At 39.8% G+C, this 20,198-nt stretch overlaps 1 protein-coding gene across 1 annotated transcript in view; it reads right to left on the bottom strand.

The window, feature by feature from the left end:
- The window catches only part of LOC309556825 (lipoxygenase homology domain-containing protein 1-like), a gene marked incomplete at its 5' end in the record, with an annotated part of 436,205 nt that overhangs the window by 401,801 nt on the left and 14,206 nt on the right, over nt 1–20,198 (bottom strand). The gene's annotated exons all lie outside the window — the stretch shown is intronic.

The raw sequence follows: 20,198 nt of genomic DNA, 5'->3' as shown, positions 1-20,198 counted from the left end.
AACATTTTCCCAGTAGCATTGCAGTTTGCCAAGGTGCTCTTTGGCAAACTTCATGCACGCAGCAATTTTTTTGGAGAACAACGGCTTCCTCCTTGGTGTTCTGCCATGGACACCCTGCTTGTTAAAATACTTGCGCATGGTAGACTCATGAACAGGAATATCTGCCAGTTCCAATGATAACTTCAACTCTTTAGCTGGTACTAATGGGTTCTTCCTTATCACATTTAAGAAATTTGTATTGTGCCTTGGGAATCACCTTGGTTGGACCCCCACTTCTAGAAAGAGTAGCCACAGCATTTATCTGTCTCCATTTATAGACAATTTGTCTCACTGTTAACTGATGGATGCCTAAACACTTTGAGATCTCTTTGTATCGCTTTCCAGCCTTTTGCAGATCAACTACTGTTGATCGTATGTCTTCAGAGAGTTTTAGAATCCACTCTGAGCACAGGGCTGTCAATCACCCCCCTGTGCTCTGCATCTCCAGCGTGCACTGGAGCGCTGGGCTGTGGAGGGGCTAAGAATGGCTCGCTCAACCTCCCAGCAGTGTGGAAACAGGCTGAGACAGCTGCTGGTAAGGCATCTGGGTGGATCCAAACATTATTCCCTGCAAAGCCTGGCCTGGCTCTGGAATGTCAACTGACCATGGGCTTTTGCCCACTGTTGGTTGAATCTGGGTCACAGGAGTACAAAACTAGGTCCACTTCTATGACTCACAGGAGAAGTATGGCTAAAAGAGTGTTGGCCTTATTTCTCCTTTAATTGAACTTCTGGTGTGCAAACTACTGATTCCAATTAGAGTTGGAGTAATTAGTCTATGGGTTCACTTTCTTTGTCCTCCAGCACTGTGAATTTTAAAGGTGTATGTTTAAACACACAAGAAATTAGTATTGTTTGTGTGTTATCAACTTCAGCACATTATGTTTGTATATTGTTGTGACTTAGATGAGGATCAGATCACATTTTATGGCAGATTATTGCAGAAAACTAGTTAATTCCAAGGGGTTTACATACTTTTTCATATACAGTGCCTTACGAAAGTATTCAGCCCCCTTGAACTTTGCGACCTTTTGCCACATTTCAGGCTTCAAACATAAAGATAATAAAACTGTAATTTTTTGTGGTGAATCAACAACAAGTGGGACACAATCATGAAGTGTAACGAAATTTATTGGATATTTAAAACTTTGTTAACAAATAAAAACTGAAAAATCGGGAGTGCAAAATTATTCAGCCCCTTTACTTTCAGTGCAACAAACTCTCTCCAGAAGTTCAGTGAGGATCTCTGAATGATCCAATGTTGACCTAAATGACTAATGATGATAAATAGAATCCACATGTGTGTAATCAAGAAACAAGGTGCATATCAACAAAGTTAATCTGCACAGACAGCGCTACTGAACAGTAAAAACACAGTTCCAAAATACAACTCTGCATTGGCAAAGCTCTCACTATAATCAAAAGTGCAAGATGACAGAGTCCAAATATGTGTCAAAAGTCCATCACCAGCTACGCTTCCAATGGGGTCATGGGGAGGGGACCACACACCAAATATGTGACAGTTGATGAACATATGCCTCCACCTCACCACGTGCAGGTTCCCCAAGGTTATGCTCTTACCAGATATCTCTGTATATAAAGCCTGTAGTTAGTGATGTTTCTCCAATAGATCGGCAATAAACTTCTGTGCATCAGGTGGTGAGCCTTGGGGTCTCTCTTTCTCTGTGGGGTCCAAAGCAGTATTGGTCTGAGGACACTACAGCTGGGAATAAGTGCGATTGAATGCTGAGTCTGGTGACGATCTATTGGAGAAATCATCAGACCATGGTTCCAGTAATCCATCTCCTTAGTCTGCTTGTCTTCGGCAAACTGTGTGTGGGCTTTCTTGTGCACCATCTTTAGGTTGAGGCTTCCTTCTGGGACAACAGCAATGCTGGCAGCACTTCTTTGATCGACCATGGCGAGGCCTGTTCTAAATGGAACCTGTCCTGTTAAACCACTGTATGGTCTTGGCCACTGTGCTGCAGCTCAGTTTCTGGGGGTCTTAGCAATCTTCTTATAGCCTAGGCCATCTTTATTTAGAGCAACAATTATTTTTTTCAGATACTCAGAGAGTTCTTTGCTATGAGGTTCCATGTTGAACTTCCAGTAACCAGTATGAGAGAGTGAGAACATCAACACCAAATTTAACACTCCTGCTCCCTATTCACACTTGAGACCTTGTAACACTAACGAGTCACATGACACCAGGGACGGAAAAGCTAATTGGGTCCAATTTGGACATTTTCACTTAGGGGGTGTACTCACTTTTGTTGCCAGTGGATTTTACATTAATGGCTGTGTGTTGAGTTATTTTGAGGGGACAGCAAATTTGCACTGTTATGCAAGCTGTACACTCACTACTTTATATTGTAGCAAAGTGTCATTTCTTCAGTGTTATATATATATATATATATATATATATATATATATATATATACATATACAGTAGGCTCCACTAACTATTATTGACATGACCATTTTTACTTATCTAAATGTGAGTACATTCGTTTTATTGTATTGGACTTCCTGGATTCCCATTAAAAGGATTTACTGTTCTAGGGTTTGTACTTTCTCTTTTCGCTTTTTTTTTTCTCGACTTTTCTACTACCCATTGTATTTGTGAAAGCTGCAGAACCCTTTGGCAGTCAGATGCCATTTTTTCCAACCTAATTGTAAATGTGATTTCTGGAGTATATCTGAGTGGGACTTCTATGGTCTGAGCATGCTCAATATCATAATTGACATTTTGTGTTCTGTACAAAATACGAGGGTTCTTCAATAAGTTTCCACACTTTTGTAAACTAGGTTTTACATATATATATATATATATATATATATATTTGCGGAAACGTTTTGAAGACCCCTCGTAGTAAAAAAAATATGTTTTTGAAATGTAGGTACGTTTCTTGCTATTATCATAACCTACCTCCACAGAACAGCACAAAATAAATTATCCTACTCCTGCAATTTACAGCGATACCACATATGTGTGCGTTATTTGTTGTTTTCACTCATAGTACGGCCCAGAAACAATATTCTGCATTTTTTATCCTACCTAAGATACACTGATACTGATGCTAAATTGTTTTAAACCTACCTAAATTACACTGGAACAGGTGTATAGAGCTACCACCTCCTTTGAGTCATACTCAGCTTCTTAGCCATGGCTCCCAGCCTCAAAGGTCTCTGAAAACCTGTAATCTTCAATGAGCATAAGTAAAGGCTGGAGCCAGTGAAAATCGGCTAAAGCATACAGTCCTAATTAATACCGGTAACAAACCGCCATAACAATCCAACGCGTTTTATAGCCATGACCAGGGTTTGAGGACAAGCGCGTAGGAATGTTATGGCTGTTTGTCACCGTTATCAATAAACCATATGTTTTAGCCGATTTACACTGGCTCCAGCCTTTACTTATGCTACTTAAATTACACTGACCCTGACCTATGAGCCTAACGCTAGCCCTAACCTAGACCCTTTTTTCTTTCTTTTATTTCTTTTTTTTTTTTTCACACTGTTTATACTTTTCTCCTCTAGCAAGGTTATTGATCATTGTGATAATCAATCAGTCAAAAGTATTGGGACACCTGCCTTTGCACACACATGAAAATTAATGGCATCCCTGTCTTAGTCAGTAGGGTTCAATATTGAGTTGGCCCACCCTTTGCAGCTATAACAGCTTCAACTCTTCTGGGAAGGCTTTTCACAAGGTTTAGGAGAGTGTCTATAGAAAGGTTTGACCATTCTTCCAGAAGCGCATTTTCCAGGTCAGGCACTGATGTGGATAAGAAGGCCTGGCTCTCAGTCTCAGTTCTAATTTATCCCAAAGGTGTTCTATCTGGTTGAGTTGAGTACTCAGATTACACAGACATTGCTTCAAGTCCAGTCAAAATCGTGGAAAACTGCATTAAAATCGTGGCAAAATAGCGTGACTTTTAGGTCGCACAAGTGTGAAAGGGACCTTTCCTAGATTTCTTGCACTGGAAAAGTATATAGCCAAGTATTTGACACACTAAAAATGTGATATCCATACCCTCTCCAAGGCATCTGCTGACTGACAACACGGTCTACTGTATATAGATACAATCAAAAAAACAAATCAGGGAAATTCTGTGCATTTTGTAAGCACATTTACCCCCCATTTAGACTTTCTCAATCTGATTTGTGCAGTAATCAGTAAAAAAAAAAAAATGTTTAGCAAGAAAAATAGAGTAAAATAAAAAGAAGACTAAAATAAAGTCAAAGCATTGTTAAAAAACACTACCTGATTAAAGAGTATTTAAAACTAGATAAAAACCTTGCTTTTTTAAAAATACATATTCCATTTTTTTCCTTAACAGATAGGGAAAGTCCTTGTTTACCTTCACTAAAAGCTGCTTGACCTTTCTCAGATATTAAGAGAAATGCTCATCTCTTATTTTATATACAGAAAGTCTCAATTTAGGAACAATATTGAGACAATCTGAAATACTTATATGTAATTTCTGTACAACTACTAATGGCTTTTGACAAACAGCAAATATTTCGCTTCAGGCACTGAATCCCCTCCACCCATGAGAGGAGTTGCCTCCTATAGTCGTCGGCCACTAACTTGGTCTTTACAAAGGCTCCAAAAAAAGAAACTAAGATTAAATCATCTTAAAAGCTTCAGAACAATTAATTGAGTCATCCAACAAACAGACTACTCCATCCGATGTACAGACCATCTAATACGCTACACTCAGTCAGGAGTTTACTCATTGGGTCTAATGATATTTCTCCAGTCCAGCTTTGGTTTTGTTTTTTTGTGAGGAATTTTATCATAAAAGTAATGATACATTTTATAAATGTTTGTTGTACCTTTGTCATTAACTACTACATGTTTGACTCTTTTTTGTTGTTGCAGAGATGTGATTGCATCCCTTACAATTTGGACCCCCCCTTGGTATCATGGTATAAAAAAATAATATAACTGGGGCCAGTGTTGGGGGTAACTAGTTACAAAGTAACTGATTACAGTAACTACATTACTTTTTTGGTAACTAAGTAAAGTAACTAGTTACAATACTAATATTGGTAACTACACTACTTTACTAGGCTATAGGAAGTAACTACACTACTTTACTAGGATATAGGAAGGCGCTTTCCTGCGCTACCCAAGCCGTGCGATACAATCGTTATTTCGAAGAATAGAGATGGATGAAGTTTATGACTTTTTGTTGCACTTTATGTTTTATTCTGTTTTTTCAGGTTTTGTTCTCATGTTTCCCAAAGCATGTGTTTATACAATAAACTCTATGCAGAAAGAGTGTCATGTATCTTCTTCTACACGGTCAATTAAGAAAGAGGAAAATAAAGTAATAAGTAGTGAAGTTACTTTTCAAATGCAGTAACTAGTAAAGTAATCTTGTTCCAATTTACAGAAGTAACTAGTAACTAGTAACTAGTTACATTTTTTTGAGTAACTACCCCAACACTGACTGGGGCTCATAATTCCACCACTGATATTTTCCATTTATTCTTAATATATAGAATTGTATGAAGTGACATAAGGTTACCTAATTTGGTGGGTCTCTTTTCCAGTTTTAAAAAAGTTTTTCATTCAAATGATATAGCACGTTATACAACATACCTATGCATTGCATACTAGCACACTACGTGAAACCTGAAAAGGAAGCCTTGCAATGTCATCTGGAGACAGCTTCCATCTTCACCCGACTTGCTTCCAGGTTCGCGGACTCCGGGTCTGTCACGGTCAGTCATGGCACAGGGCTCTGAAGGAACAGCACCGATGGCCATTCCTTCAGAGCCAAAGTGCCAGTGATGTCACTGGCTGCATGTACAGAAAATATCTCCTAAATGGCGCTCGTTTAGGAGGTATTTACACTACTTATATGGGAAGCCTTATTATAGGATTCGCTATTGGTAAAATGTAAAGATAGAAGTTTACTTCCTTTTTATTGTGAGTTTGGTCTTCAGGTACCCAAAGCATTAGATGACCATGTCATAATGGTTAGCAATGATCCCAAGGTTGGTGGGGAGCTGCAGCCATTCCCACCTGACAATTTCCTGGGGTACTAGCAATTAAACTGGATTGAGTTGTTAAATCTAATTCTGGAACTAAGCAATTATTCTGCAATGCAGACATGGAGTTTACATACCAAGTATTCATGCACGCTCTGGCAATTATGGTACATTGCGTAAAGGCATTGTGTAATCATGTGTTTTTTTGCATGTTAACCACTTCTGGACCAGAAGATTTTCCCCCCTTAATGACCAGGCCATTTTTTGCAATTTGGCACCACGTTACTTTACCTACAAATTGCACAGCCGTGCAACACTGTACCCAAATAAAATCAATGTCCTTTTTTTCTCACAAATAGAGCTTTCTTTTGGTGGTATTTGATCACCTTCGCAATTTTTTTTTGCGCTATAAACTAAAAAATTGCGACAATTCTGAAAAAAAACAATATTTTTTACTTTCTGCTTTTTAACATTCCCAATAATAATAAATAAAAAAAAAATAAAAAATTTCAGCATTTTAGGCTAATTTGTATTCTGCTACATATTTTTGGTAAAAATCCCAATAAGCGTGTTTTGATTGGCTTGCGCAAAAGTTAACACGTCTACAAACTAGAGGAAAGATTTAGGTCATTTTTATTTATTTTTTTTTTTCTAGAAATGGCGGTGATCAGCGATTTTTAGCGGGAATGTGACATTGCAGCAGACATATCGAACACCTAACGGACATTTCTGACACTTTTTGGGGGGACCAGTGACATTACTACAGTAATCAATGCTAAAAATATGCACTGTTACTGTACTATTGACATTGGCAGGGAAAGGGTTAACTCAGAGGCGATCAAAGGGTTAAATGTATGCCTAGGGGGTGCTTTCTAACTGTGAGTGGGATGCGTGCGCGCCCCCACAATCGCTCCCGCGAAGCGCAGTATAGGTACGGCGATTTGCCAGAACATGCCGACAAATATCTGCGGTGGCTGGTCGGCAAGTGGTTAATGTGCGTCACATTAGGCAGCCCATTCAAAAGAATGGGCTGGTAACACTTCATATTCCTGATATGTACCTGCTATACCATGTATTTGTATGAGATAGTATCCTGTTCTCTTTGTATTGCTACCTTTATGTGAAATCCTTGGTGTTCCTGTCAGTCCCCTTAAAAACTGACCACAATAAGCAGGAGAGTACATTGTGGTCGGTTCTCTAGCTATGCTGGTACTTCAGTATGCTTTCCTCCAATGGCCAAACTTTTCCTGACACGCCCCTGCTGCACAGCCATTCACTAGGAAGCTCAGTGTGCTGCTGCTTCTCCTCCCCCCAGCTTTTATGCAGCTGAGAACAGAGGGAAGGTGATCACTTACAAAAAAGGGAAAAAGGTATTTATAATGTTTTTTTTATACCTATACAAAAATTTCTATACAAAATGTAAATTACTGTATGTAGATAATGCTACAACAGTATTTTTTAGCGCACACACGGCATCTTTATGTACTGGAAATAGTTGGTTTAGGCAGGCTTGGCTCAAACAAACTCTTTAAACTGAAACCAAAGCTGGATATCTACTTTAAAGTGATATTAACCCTTTTTCACACCGACGTAACACGTATATCAGGCCTCACTGCACTGGGCTTTTTTTTATGTGGGTCTGCATACACGTGTTTCCTTCTTTGTGCTAGGAGTGCGCCACATGGTACACTCCCAGCACAGAGACCAGAATCTCGCTGAGAGCCCCGTGCTCCGTACTAACACTCGGGACCCGGACCTTCCGATTCTACGTCACCTGATTGCTGTGGTAGCCTCTGATTGGCTACCACAGTGATCAGTCACTGTGAAGCCCACCCTGTGTTTTTTTCTTTCTGTGAATGGAGAAGAAGGATACAATGTATATTTCTTGTTCCTTGAGGAAAAAAAAAAAGTGTTTGTAAAAAAAAATTTATAATAAAAAATGTAGCACCCTACAGGTAGGTGCTAGGTAAATGTATAGTGGGCCTCGTCTGCCTAACAGCAGGGCTGTTATTTATTTAGTTAGGGTGTCAGGGCTTCCAGATGTGCCTGCTGAGGGGAGAAGTATCCCCATTGGCTCCTGTGAGAGGCTTCTCATAGGGCAGTGTGGGAAGCCCAATCAGGGGACACATCCAAGCTTGTAACTACCCAAGAAGGCAGATTATGCTGCAAAGGATTCTGGGAGTGGGTATAAGTTTGGGGGGGAAGTGCGTGGCATGGTGTCTTTGGCAGGAGCAGAGTCCCAGGAGGGAGAATACGGCTGTCTCTCCTCCTGTCAGAGGAAGGTGGATGTCTTGGGGTGTCGCCTGATAATCCAGAGAGTGTTGAGCTGAGCTGAGGGGATCCGGTGTGCCGAGAGCCTGCGGAGAGCGAGAGAGAGGTCCAGTCCCAGGAAAGCCTACACAGGTTGTGTACTGAGGATTGCCCCTGGGGGTCTTCCAGAGCCAGAGGGGACCACTCCGGAAGAGGTTCTGGGATCCAGTGCCAGCTAGCTGAAAGGGGGTACCAAGGTTGAGGACCCTGAAGTTATAGAGGGGGGTACAAAGTCAGTGAACCCCTAAGAGTTCAAGGTTAAAGGGGGCACCTGCATATGGGCCCTGAATAGGACAGAGTGTGACAGTTGAGAGTTTCAGCTTTACAGAAATCTACAGTGTACTACCTCAAGCCAGTGCAAGGCGGAAAGGGAGTATTCAGTGACTTTGCAGTGCGGCAGTGTCAATAATTCTACAATTCACAGTCTTGGGTTATTGCCGAGGATCCAGCGCTTCTATCAAGCTACAGTGTGTTCTCAGTGTTAATTAGCATTGGCTGGCATCGCCTGGCATTAAGGAAGCGCCAACGGGCATTTTTCTAGGATTAAGTCCCAAGTGTAATTAGTTAAGCCTAAAGGAGTATCCCACTCATTCCCTTCTCCCATCCCCTTTTCTACAATAAAAACCACAAAACTAAGGTGCCGTGGTCGACCATGTGTCAGTTCTCACACCCAGGGTCGCAGCTCACATGGGCTTGAGAGGTAACCGGTAACAATGGCAGACCCACATCAGGCCACAGGCCTGGACAACCTGCTACAAATAAATAAAGAAAAATACCTATATCAAGGTTTGATCTAGGTCAGTGCCAGGGTTAGTGTTTGGCTCACGTAAAGGTCAAAGGTCAAGGTCAGGGTCAATTATACTATATATTTTGGACAGGATTTTTTTTTTTTATAAGCATCAGTGTCAGTTAGGGGTATTTACTAAAGCTAGAGAGGGCAAAATTAGTCACAATTCTGCAGAGAAACCAATCAGCTTCCAGGTTTTATTGCCAAAGTTTATTTAAACAAGCTGAGGTTAGAAGCTGACTGGTTTCTCTGCAGAATTGTGACTAATTTTACTCTCTCTAGCTTTAATAAATAAACCCCTCAGTGCCGGTGTGTTTTAGGTAGGACAAAAAAAAAAGCGAAATTCACACTATTCTGGGCTGTACTGTTGTGTGGTATTGTTGCAATAGGCCGAAGCAGGAAAATTTATTTTGGGTTGTTCTTTGGTGGTAGGTTATGGTAGTAACAAGAAATATACAGCTACATTTAAAAAAAATATATATTTTTTTACTATTTTGGGCCAGTTATACTTTGATAATAAAGAAATAAAAATTAGGAGATATCCACAGCTGATTACTACCAAATGAAAGCCAAATTTGTCCCGAAAAAACAAGGTATAATCCACCTGGATGCACAAAGTAGTTGTGATGATATGTAAAGTTTTACAAACCCATGTTAAAATTTCAAAGTTGTGCTTAGGCATTTAGATATGTTTTACCCTTAGGTGTGAAGGGGTTAAAGTCCTGTTTTTTTTTTTTTTTTTTTTTTTTTAAATAATAAACATGTTACACTTATCTGCTCTATGTAGTGGTTTTGCACAAAGAAGCACAGATCTTCCTCTTTTCAGGTCCCTTACCGGCTCTCCTGGCCCCTCCCCCTGCTGAGTGACCCCACAGCAAGCAGCTTGCTATGGGGGCACCTGAGCTGAGCCACTGCTCTGTGTGTCCATTCAGACACAGCCCCACCCCTCTCTCTCCTCATTGGCTCACTGACTTTGATTGATAGCAGTGGGGGTCAATGACGTCCACTGCTGTGTCTCAGCCAATCAGGAGGGAGAGTCCCGGACAGCTGAGGCTCTTGTGCAACATCCCTGAATCGAGATGAGACTCAGGTAAGTATTAGGGGGGCTGGGGGGAACTGCTTCACACAGAAGGTTTTTTTTATCTCAATACATAGAATGCATTAAAATAAAAAAACCTTCTGACTTTACAACCACTTAAAGTGCAGTGAACATTCGCATTGAAGGAGAACAGTCTTTACCTGTTTAGTAAACCCTTCGAAAGTCCTTGGAATCAATGTTTGGAATATGCTTCTACTTTCACACACCATCAAAAGTCTATAGCCAGCTTTAGAGTTTGCAAAGACATATTCGCACATAAAATCTTTACAGTAAAACTCTCTAATAAACATGCATCCTATTATTTTCTCCATACAGGTATTTAGACTTTTAAAATCCAATTGACCATGGAATACATGGTACTCAAGTGGTTAGCAATAAATAGGTTTATACGTACCTTCCTGGAGGGCAAAAGTTTACACATCAGTGATCTTTCTACCGCACTGCCTTTTTCCTTGAGCTTTTATTATAGTGAAATGTAACATGAATATTAATCTGCACCATTTTACTAGCAGCAGTTAATATTATCATGCTTTATGGTGGCTTATTCTCATTCACTGCTCCCTTATGCTAGTAAAGTTAGGAATTGCTGTGAACTATGTAATTAAACAAAAAAAAAATTCAATTTGCAAGAAACTATACTTGTGACAATTACTTGTGTTGATGAGTTCACACAAAACATTTATTTGCACACATAAAGACATCTCGTAATACATGTGTAAAATTAAACAGTCCGTACAAATATCATTACAAGCCACAATTTAAAAAGAAAATATTTCCCATTACCTTTGGAAAAGTATGTTGGGAACAGTTTTAGGATGCAGTGTAACTAGGCAAGTATAATTTTATAACTATGCAATAAAAGCAAACTTTATTACTGATTAGTATGGTAAAGCATTGAATGTATTGTGTGTTGGTGTGTTGAGAGAAAAATGGGATTATAATACTGGCAGAAGGTCGAAACTAGGTGTTATCAGTATCAACCAACCAGCTTTTAACTGTCATTTCCCCAATGTAGGATAAGGAACATTAAAATGTTTTTAAAACCTAGAAAAAAATCTTAATTTATTACAACCTACCAGTCCTTAGATGTAGTGACTGCATTAGACCCCTTTCACACAGGCGGACCGTACAGATCCGCCTGTCAGTTTTTTTGGCGGATCTGAACGGTCACCCCATGCATCTCTATGGGGCATCGGATGTCAGCAGAGACATGTCCGCTGACATCCGATCCGGCAAATCTGGATGGATGGAAACCCTATTTTCCATCTGTCCAGCAGATCAGATCGGATGGGATTGGATGAGAACGGACAGACGGTCCGTTACCATCCGATCCCCCCATAGAGATGCATGGGGACCTGACAGCTGTGTCTCCGCACACAACACGGAGAACAGCTGTCATCCTCCTACTCAGCGGGGGATCAGCGGATTGATCCCCCGCTGAGAAAAACTTAGTCCGTCCAACGGACTCCATGTGTGAAAGAGCCCTTAGTGTTGGCTTTTTTTCCCTTTGTGGTCTTGCCTGTGACTTTACTTGTGATTTTCACCTGTGATCTTGCAAATAACACAGTTCCTACCCTTGGATGACAAGGCAGCTCACTGTACTGTATTCATGGTGGAGCCACTAGGAGAGGACTACAAAGCACTTACCGATCTCCTCTTCTCTATAACAAAGGGGTGGGATATTTTTTAATCTATAGAGATAGATAGGAACAATGCAACTGATAACACTAAAAAACAGGCAGAAAGCATAAGAAATTATTAGCCTACAAGATTTCTGGCAGAACCAAGAAGTATTTTATTATTTTTATTTAGTAATACTTATCAAACAGATGCAATACAATTTTAATGGTATGTTTGACAAATTAAAAGGGAACAAGAAAGAGTTCACACCTGATTGAAACACAGGGGTGGGTTTACCAAAGGCAAATAGTTTGTTCACATTGCAAAATCATTTCCCCTTAGCTTAGTGAATGAAGCACAGCTCTGTTGACTTGGCTGTTGACCATCATCCAATCTGGAGAGAGAGAGGTAACAAAATAATATCTACCTCTACTGCAGTGGCAGCTGGTGCTCTGGTGCATTTTTTTTGGGGGGGCGGCAAATAAACCCCCCCCCCGTACGCCAGGTCCGCACTTACACCCTCCAGGTGGTAGACAGCTGTACCGGCTTCTCCTCCTGGCCTATCTGGTCTTAAAACCCGCCTTCTGTCCTGAATGGCCAGAAGGAGAAGCAAGAAGACAATAGCGAATGTTGATTCGCTAATGTCACAAGTGGGTGGGCTTGGCCCAAACTTTTTAAAGCCAATTAGAGCCTCAGGCTCTGATCGTGTGCTTCAAAAACAAAATAAAAGCTAGTTGAAATTCATGCGCCCGGTGGCCCACATGGCGATTAGGGGCCGGCACATGGAGATTTGAGGGGGTGGCGCCACTGTACCCCTGATGGACCGGCCGCCGCTGCTGTACTGTTTGCTGGGTGTACTGGTACCACATCCACATCCTTTACAATATTGCACATTACAGAGAACCCCTATACAAAAGGACTAACATAGACGTAAAGGTACTACACCACTGTATATGTTAAAAATATATCATTTTAATGAACAATTCCATAAAAACAGTAATTAAAGAACCCAAAGTAAAAGGGGAAATTTATTGTGACAGAGTTAAAAAATGGTCCAAAGCGCTAGTCCCAAGAGATGTGAGCAGCATAACAAATAAGTCCATTGTGGTCAATTGCAGATGCCAAACACATAAAAAAGTTCCATTTAGGGAGTCACCATGAAAGTGTCATTATGGGGCGATACCAATTAAAATATATTCTGCAGAATGTGGTATTCTGATCGTGTGCAAGTTGTAGCATGCCAACTTGCCTTGGATTTCTCCTTTTTCTTGTTTTTTTTTTTAAATTCATTTTTATGGAATTGTTCAATAAAATTATATCTAATTATATATGATGGTGTGGTACTTTTAAAATCATATGCTAGTCCTTTTTTATAGGTGTTCTCTGTGATATCCAATCATGTGCAAGTAAAATATATATATATTTTGTTTTCCTTGCACATGACTGGGTATTTTTTGCAAAATATATTTTCCCCCTAGATTCACTAACTTAAAGTGTTCATAAACCCAGGACCCTGCATTCACTATATCTGGTCTCCCACAGGACACAGAACATAGAACATAGAAATGCAAGTATTTTAGTGCATATAATACCTTGTCTCATCAGTAGTTAGAGCAATCCTGTTGCTTCTATCAGTGTCTGGTTAGAGCTTGTAGGTTTTCATTCTCCCCTGATTGTCCTATGAGGCTGCATGACCCCTGACTGTCTTTCTGGACCGTGCTAATTGGCCCTGTGCTGATCGCATGCACCCTCCCAAGAGAAAAAAAACTCTCTAGCAATACACACCAAACTGAGCATGTGCAGAGTGCTTCCAAAGGCTCTGTCTTATCAGGAGATGGTTTGGGAACTGTGGAAGAAGGGGAGGATCATAGAACACAGGATCAAACAGCCATTTTACACAATGCAGAGGATTAACCCCTTAGGTTCCACAGTGAGTATAACAAGCATGTAGAGACAAGAATAACTGCTCCAGGTGAGACTAGGAAGCCTGATGATGTTACGGGTGCCCGCCTCGGCTCGCCTCCGCATACAATGGATACAGAAGAAATGGCCGCACTCCGAATGACATCAAAATTCTGATTTAATGAATGAACATCCCAGTGTAGCAAACAATGGCAGGTAACCTGTTTACCTGTCATTGTTTGCTACACTGGGATGTTCGTTCTTTAAATCAGAATTTTGATGTAATTCGGAGTGCGGCCATTTCTTCTATATCCAGTATAACAAGCATGCTTTACTGCATATACAGAATGATTTTACTGTTGTGGGTTTAGTAACACTTTAAGGGAAAATTACTTTGCACAGCGAACAGCCTATTTTCCTTTTGAAACATAACCCCATAAGCTCTGAGCTGTATATGAACAACAATGTCACAACAGAATGTCATGGCAGTAGAACAAAATTGCTATTTTTTACAAAAGGTGATGAGCCAAAATTTCGAAATTTCCAGCTATCATTTAATTAGGCATTCCCTTTTTTTTTATATATATATATATATGAAGCAATCAGATTTAAATCTGGACTGAAAAAAAAAGGTGGAATGAAATCTGAATTTGATTGGTAGCTGTGTGACAACACAAACAGTTTTTTATAATGGTGGGACTCTAGGCAAGCGTTTTTTTAGTTGTTTGAATAGAGTAGAGGAAAGTTAGATGCAGAGAGGAATTAAAAAAGAAAATGTATTTTATCAGAGTAATAAACCATTAGAACCTCTGCTACATTTTTAGTATTGTACCCTTCACTTGCTGTCTTGGAAACAGTTGGAATTGACACAGCAGGGATGCAGAAAGCGTTAGCGGTCGCATTTTCCAGGACATGTTCCAACACACGTGTGACGGGGATTTGTAACACGATTTCTATTCTTCATGTTTGTGAGTATGCATTCAGCATTTTATTAAATTATTTTAAACAGTACCACAGGTAATGCACTAGGTGTTTGCGCCTCCTTTTCCTTTCTTTCATGTTAGGGTATTTATGACAGAAGAGACCCAGTTGGTCTCTTCTGCCATAAATGCCTCCTTTTGCCTGTCAGCTGTCATGTTCACTGAGCCGTGCATGCGCAGTTCAGCAAACATTTACATCCCTGATTGGCCCCAGATCCATGCCGCAGTGATGTGACTCCCGTGGATGGGAGTGGTGTCTTCCTGGCCTGGCCTATCAAGTGGCCAAAGGCACGGGACCTGGAAGGCAGACAGGGCGAAGATGGAAGCGCCGGGGGCAAGCTGGATCGGTCTCAGCGCTGCACTGGAGGACACCATATGTCAGGTAAGTCTGCCATAATGTACTAATATGCTGTGCATACTAGTACATTATGGCATAATCCACCTGGGGGGGTCTAAAAAAATATTATAGCAGACTTTACTTCCACTTTAATTATTTAATATTAACATGAAACCATAATCTCTGTTATCATTCATCAAGGTCTACTATTTCAAGTCCACAAAGTTTTTAAGCCCTGACGAATGAGGAGTTTCTAAACCCTCAAAGACTTTGACTGTTTTATTGTAATATGAAATCATTAATAATCAGCTTAGACTCCACAATTATTGGTGTGGCAAACTTATTTTCTCTTTAATGTTTTATTTGTCTAACAGGTCACTGACCCGGAACAAGCAAGCAGCTAGTGAAGTGATGTGAAATGACATCCATAATGCTCATATTTGTTTTGTATCAGTGTCACAAAAATTGAGAATGATGGTCTCAGAGCTTACATTTTCAAAAATAAGTGGTGGTAACAGTGACATAGCTAGGGGTTTGTTGGGGAGGGGGTGGTGATGGGGTTTGTCTCTGGGTGTGATATGGCCATCTGACCTTTTCTTTTCCATACCAGTGCAAATACTGCTTCCGCCCACCTGGCAGTGGCATTTCAGAGCGAAGTGGCCCCTTCTACGCTCCTATGACACAGCTGATGGGAGGACTTACTCTCACTCTGAAGTGACGCTGCATCTAGTAGATTCATGGTAGTGTAGTCTAATGATGGATGGTCTTTGCTTGGAGGAGGGAGTTGGCTGGGGAAGGGGGGGTCTGTACTGGGAGAAACTGGTCTGTACTGGGGGATGTCTGTGTTGAGGGGTTAGACTAGGAAGGTGATCTGTACTGAGGGGGTAGGCTAAAATATATGATCCTGTACTGAGGGGACCTGCACTGAGGAGGTGGGATGGGGAGGGGGGTAGGGCTTTGGGGGAGATCTGTACTGGTGGCATTGGGGCTTTTGGTGGAGATTAGTACTCTAAGGAATTTTGTTTTAGTTTTTTTGCACTCCACCACATCACACTGCTCTGTAGCCAATGGAACAGAATGAAATAAGGTTACAGTGCAAAGCACTGTTTACTGCTCATTAGCGCTATTGCATTCACATCACCTAATAGAGGCTGAATCAGCTGTTAGTGTATAAAATAGTGTGCATAGAAACTACCAGATTTGTAGAGAGTCATAGAATCCACTAATTCAGACAAATGGGATAAATTAAGCTATTCTTTGAAGAAGAATGGGCACAAGCATATTCAGGAAAATAAACTGCATTATAAATTGTGAAAATGAGGACAGATTACCCCGCCAAACCTAATTCAAGGGAATCCATAAAGACAATTTGTCTTGAAATAAACAATTACCTGTCATCGCTGACCTCTGAAAATTCTAGTCCTCTGCCCAGATAGCAAGGATAACTTGCCACAAATTTGTGGCAGAGCTAAATTGTAAGTCTGTTAACTTTCTGTACATTTTCAATTGGCAAGTTGTACACTTGCAGAGCACTTGAAGCACAAGTTCTAGTTGACACTTTTCTGATTTGTAGCACATTTGTGTGGCAAGTCCCTAGCAAGAGCAAAGTTGCAGTGGTGAGTCTACAGCAAGAGCTCTGCAAGTCTACAGCATGAAAATTCAGCCACAGTGACCCCTGTGGTGGGATGACCATTGCACAATATAACTAAACCAGAACTTGCAGCAGACTTGCAGAATGTTTGCAAAGAAAGTTGATCTGGAGTCATGCAATGCGGACTTGCTGCAATTGTACAACCATCTTGTGAAGCCTGGCAAGTCTAGCAATAGCTTAAAAAGTCAATTTCAAACTTGCAGCACAGTTGCTTGCTATCTGGGTGGCTGTCATGCCAATTCTCTTGCTTCAATATTTTGAGTCACTGGACTGGAACCAGAATGCCGATCTTAACTTTGTCTGGCTTTCCTGATCTGCAGACATGTTCTCATGTCAGTATGTAAGAAAGTAATACAACTAGAGAGTCAACAAAATATCCAGACAACTAGTATTTTCAGAAGGGGGTCAGCAAAGACAGCTTGTGTGTTTATCTCACAACAGGCTTGCTGTAATACACTCATCTAGGTAAAGAGGTTCATTTTATCAAATATGTATGAAATAGCAATCAGTGATAAAACATATCCTGTACTAACTCCAAATGCATGTAGTTTAAATACCTGCCAGCATTCCAAATGAGCTAAAACTAACCCTGGCACTGGCTATTTAGCTCCACCTAAAAGGAATTACCTAAAAGGAATTTTTTCCTGGAATCTAACCTGGAAAGTGTTTTTTACCATCTTTGCATCTTTAACAATAAATAAATTAGTATTACATTACATACATACATACAAACAAAACAGGTACACTTTAGATATGTCAAACATAAAAAAATATTCTGCAAGAATCCTACAATTTTTTGATAATTACAAACGCAGAGCTTTTGTTTGGAGCTACAGAAACAATGATCATAAAGTATTTAATATTGTCTGGCTTTATACTTTATTGACAGCTGCTCATTAAATATATTCCTAAGAGCATATTTTAATATAGCAGGTAAGTTACTGAATTTAGTTAATTAGAATCAACAGTAGAGGATTAATAAATCTTGATGTGCCTTATTTTATAAAGCCACGTAAAGAGCATGAGATTTAAACAGTAGTAATGTGTAAAGAGTTGTAATGTTTAGGAAACCAATCATTTAAAATGATCGCAATCAAATCAGTGTTAGATTAATTAAGATTGGTTCGTTTAGGTTACTAAATTTTGCATATTGTTCATTTTTTTTATACAATGAGCCCAAGATATGATCTTGACAAATCACAGTATAAATTTAGGGGTATATTTATAAAAGATGACTGTTCAACCATCCAAACTGCATGCAAATTTTTTTGTGCAAATGTGGAAAAATTGTTACATTCTCTGCAATTCAGAGAATGCCCAAAACACTGCATTATGGCCAGTAGATAGCATTGACTATCACTGGAAAAACTTATGCTCCCCACCGCCACCTATTGGCCATAATATGGTATCTTCTGCATTCATACATTCATATTTTAGAGAGTAATTGATTTTTCTCGCACACAAGGAATTTACATGTAGTTTCAATGGACAAACAGCTGCAGCTGTCCTCCGCCAGCTCTAAGCCTGAGAACTGAGCGATGGTCGCTTAGTTTCCGGTCCACTCTGAGCAGAGAGCAGTCACCGCTCTCTGCTGTACCCCTCCAGCGCTCACTAGAGAAATGGCCTAGGGGAGAGGGCTAGGGAGCAGCATAGTGAGAGGATGAGCCAGCTGCTAATTAGGCATCTGGGTGGATCCTAAAATTATTATTAGGTCCTTCCAGAGCCTGAAGCGGCACTTAGACATTAGCCAACAGCGGGCTTTCGACTGCACACCCATTTCTCTCCTACTGGACTACAGAACAACTCCCTCTCTTACGGTTTCACTGAAGGAGATGTTCTGTAGTGCAGAATGAGTGTACTGAATGTGTTTGTTTTTTATTTTTTTTTAAATTTTGCCCAGACATACAATTTAAGTGCACTGATTGAATTTAGATGATCTGGGTAGATGTATCATATGTAGTATTCTTAGGTAGTTCTAGAAACTCCACTAAATAATAAAGCACAGGGCTAGTGAATGAATACTTGTGTATTTTACACAGAGATGCCCCCTAGGGTATGTACAGTATATGAAAAAGGGGTGTTAGGTTTAAAAACACATATAAAATTCTACATACCATAGTTCTATCAAAATATTAAATGTATCTATAAATAGCACCAATGATAGGAGAAAGCACTTTACGATTAAAATCAGTAAAACTTAAATTTCCATCCTTTGTGCCTTAACCCTTTGTGATTCACCCAAACATATGCAGTTTTAATTGAAACTGTTTCGAAGATGGGACTGTCCTGCCAAAATCATAACCCTTGAAAGTATACCATACAATGAAGGAACACAGGGTAGAATTGTGTGGTTAAAGTGGGCAAAAGTCAGTAAAACCAAAAGTAGTTATTTAGATGATTATAGAAGATCATCTTTAGACGATGTTCTATGGGTTGGTAAACACAGATATGTTTTCTGTTCACATTTCTAGATTTACATTTCTGTACTGTCTGCATTCATTTAAAACAAAGGATTAAATGATTGTCTTTCTCCCTGCTGTGGTGAATTCCCGTAACTTTCTGTTCCCAAGGATATGGTCAAAGAATTAGAAACTCTACAACAAGAACACAGGCTATAAGTTTAAACTATTTTTTTAAGCAGAATCAGAATAGGTTAAAACTTTAGTTGGGTTTATATTTCTCTTTATATTCCAGTTGTGAAAATCCCAACAGTAAACAGTGGAGAGGAAGTTATGGGACCTCCCCCCTCCAACTGAGACCCATACAAAAGAAAAAAACTGCCAAAACTAAAAAAACGGTTTTGGCTTTAATTAGGTTTTAAGTGCATTATCGAAAGCAGTAAATACAGCACCAATGAAAATAACAGATTTTTCCATGTATTTTAAGTTAAAAAGTCAAATGCTACTATATGAAGCCTAAAAAGTGTGAATCTTTTACTGGGATAGTGGAACAAGAACAAATCCCCTCCAACTAAGGAGGTACAAATCTATCAATCAGATAATAGGTAATTAGATAATTATCTCTTTCAAACAGCTTGTCCACTCATCTGTACAGATGCCAATGTTTAAAAACTGAAACTATTCCTCTGACTTCCTTATGGAGGTGATATGTGGAATTCAGCCCTCATGTAAGTCTTAGAGGCACTTTTAAGGTCACAGAAGAATGTTGTCCACCATTTTTTGGACTTGTGTGGTGGCACCATTTTTACATACATACATACATACATACCCCATAAGAATGCTAACATATTTCTATACAAGGATCATAACAATGAGCATTGCAGATGAATCAGAATTAGAAGAAAATAATTATGAGCGAGGTCAAGGTAGGTTTGAAGAAAAGGTAGAAAAAAAAAGAATGAAATCGTGAACAAAGCAATTTCTGTTCATGCATGAAAGTGATCTGCTTTTTAGTTCCCAAGATCCACTCCTGCGATTCACTTTTGTCCACTCTCTCAGTTTTATCCT

Source organism: Pelophylax lessonae (assembly GCF_965119305.1).
Source record: "Pelophylax lessonae genome assembly, chromosome: 5".
In the NCBI taxonomy this organism is placed as follows: domain Eukaryota; kingdom Metazoa; phylum Chordata; class Amphibia; order Anura; family Ranidae; genus Pelophylax; species Pelophylax lessonae.
This window is presented reverse-complemented; position numbering and strand designations above follow the sequence as displayed.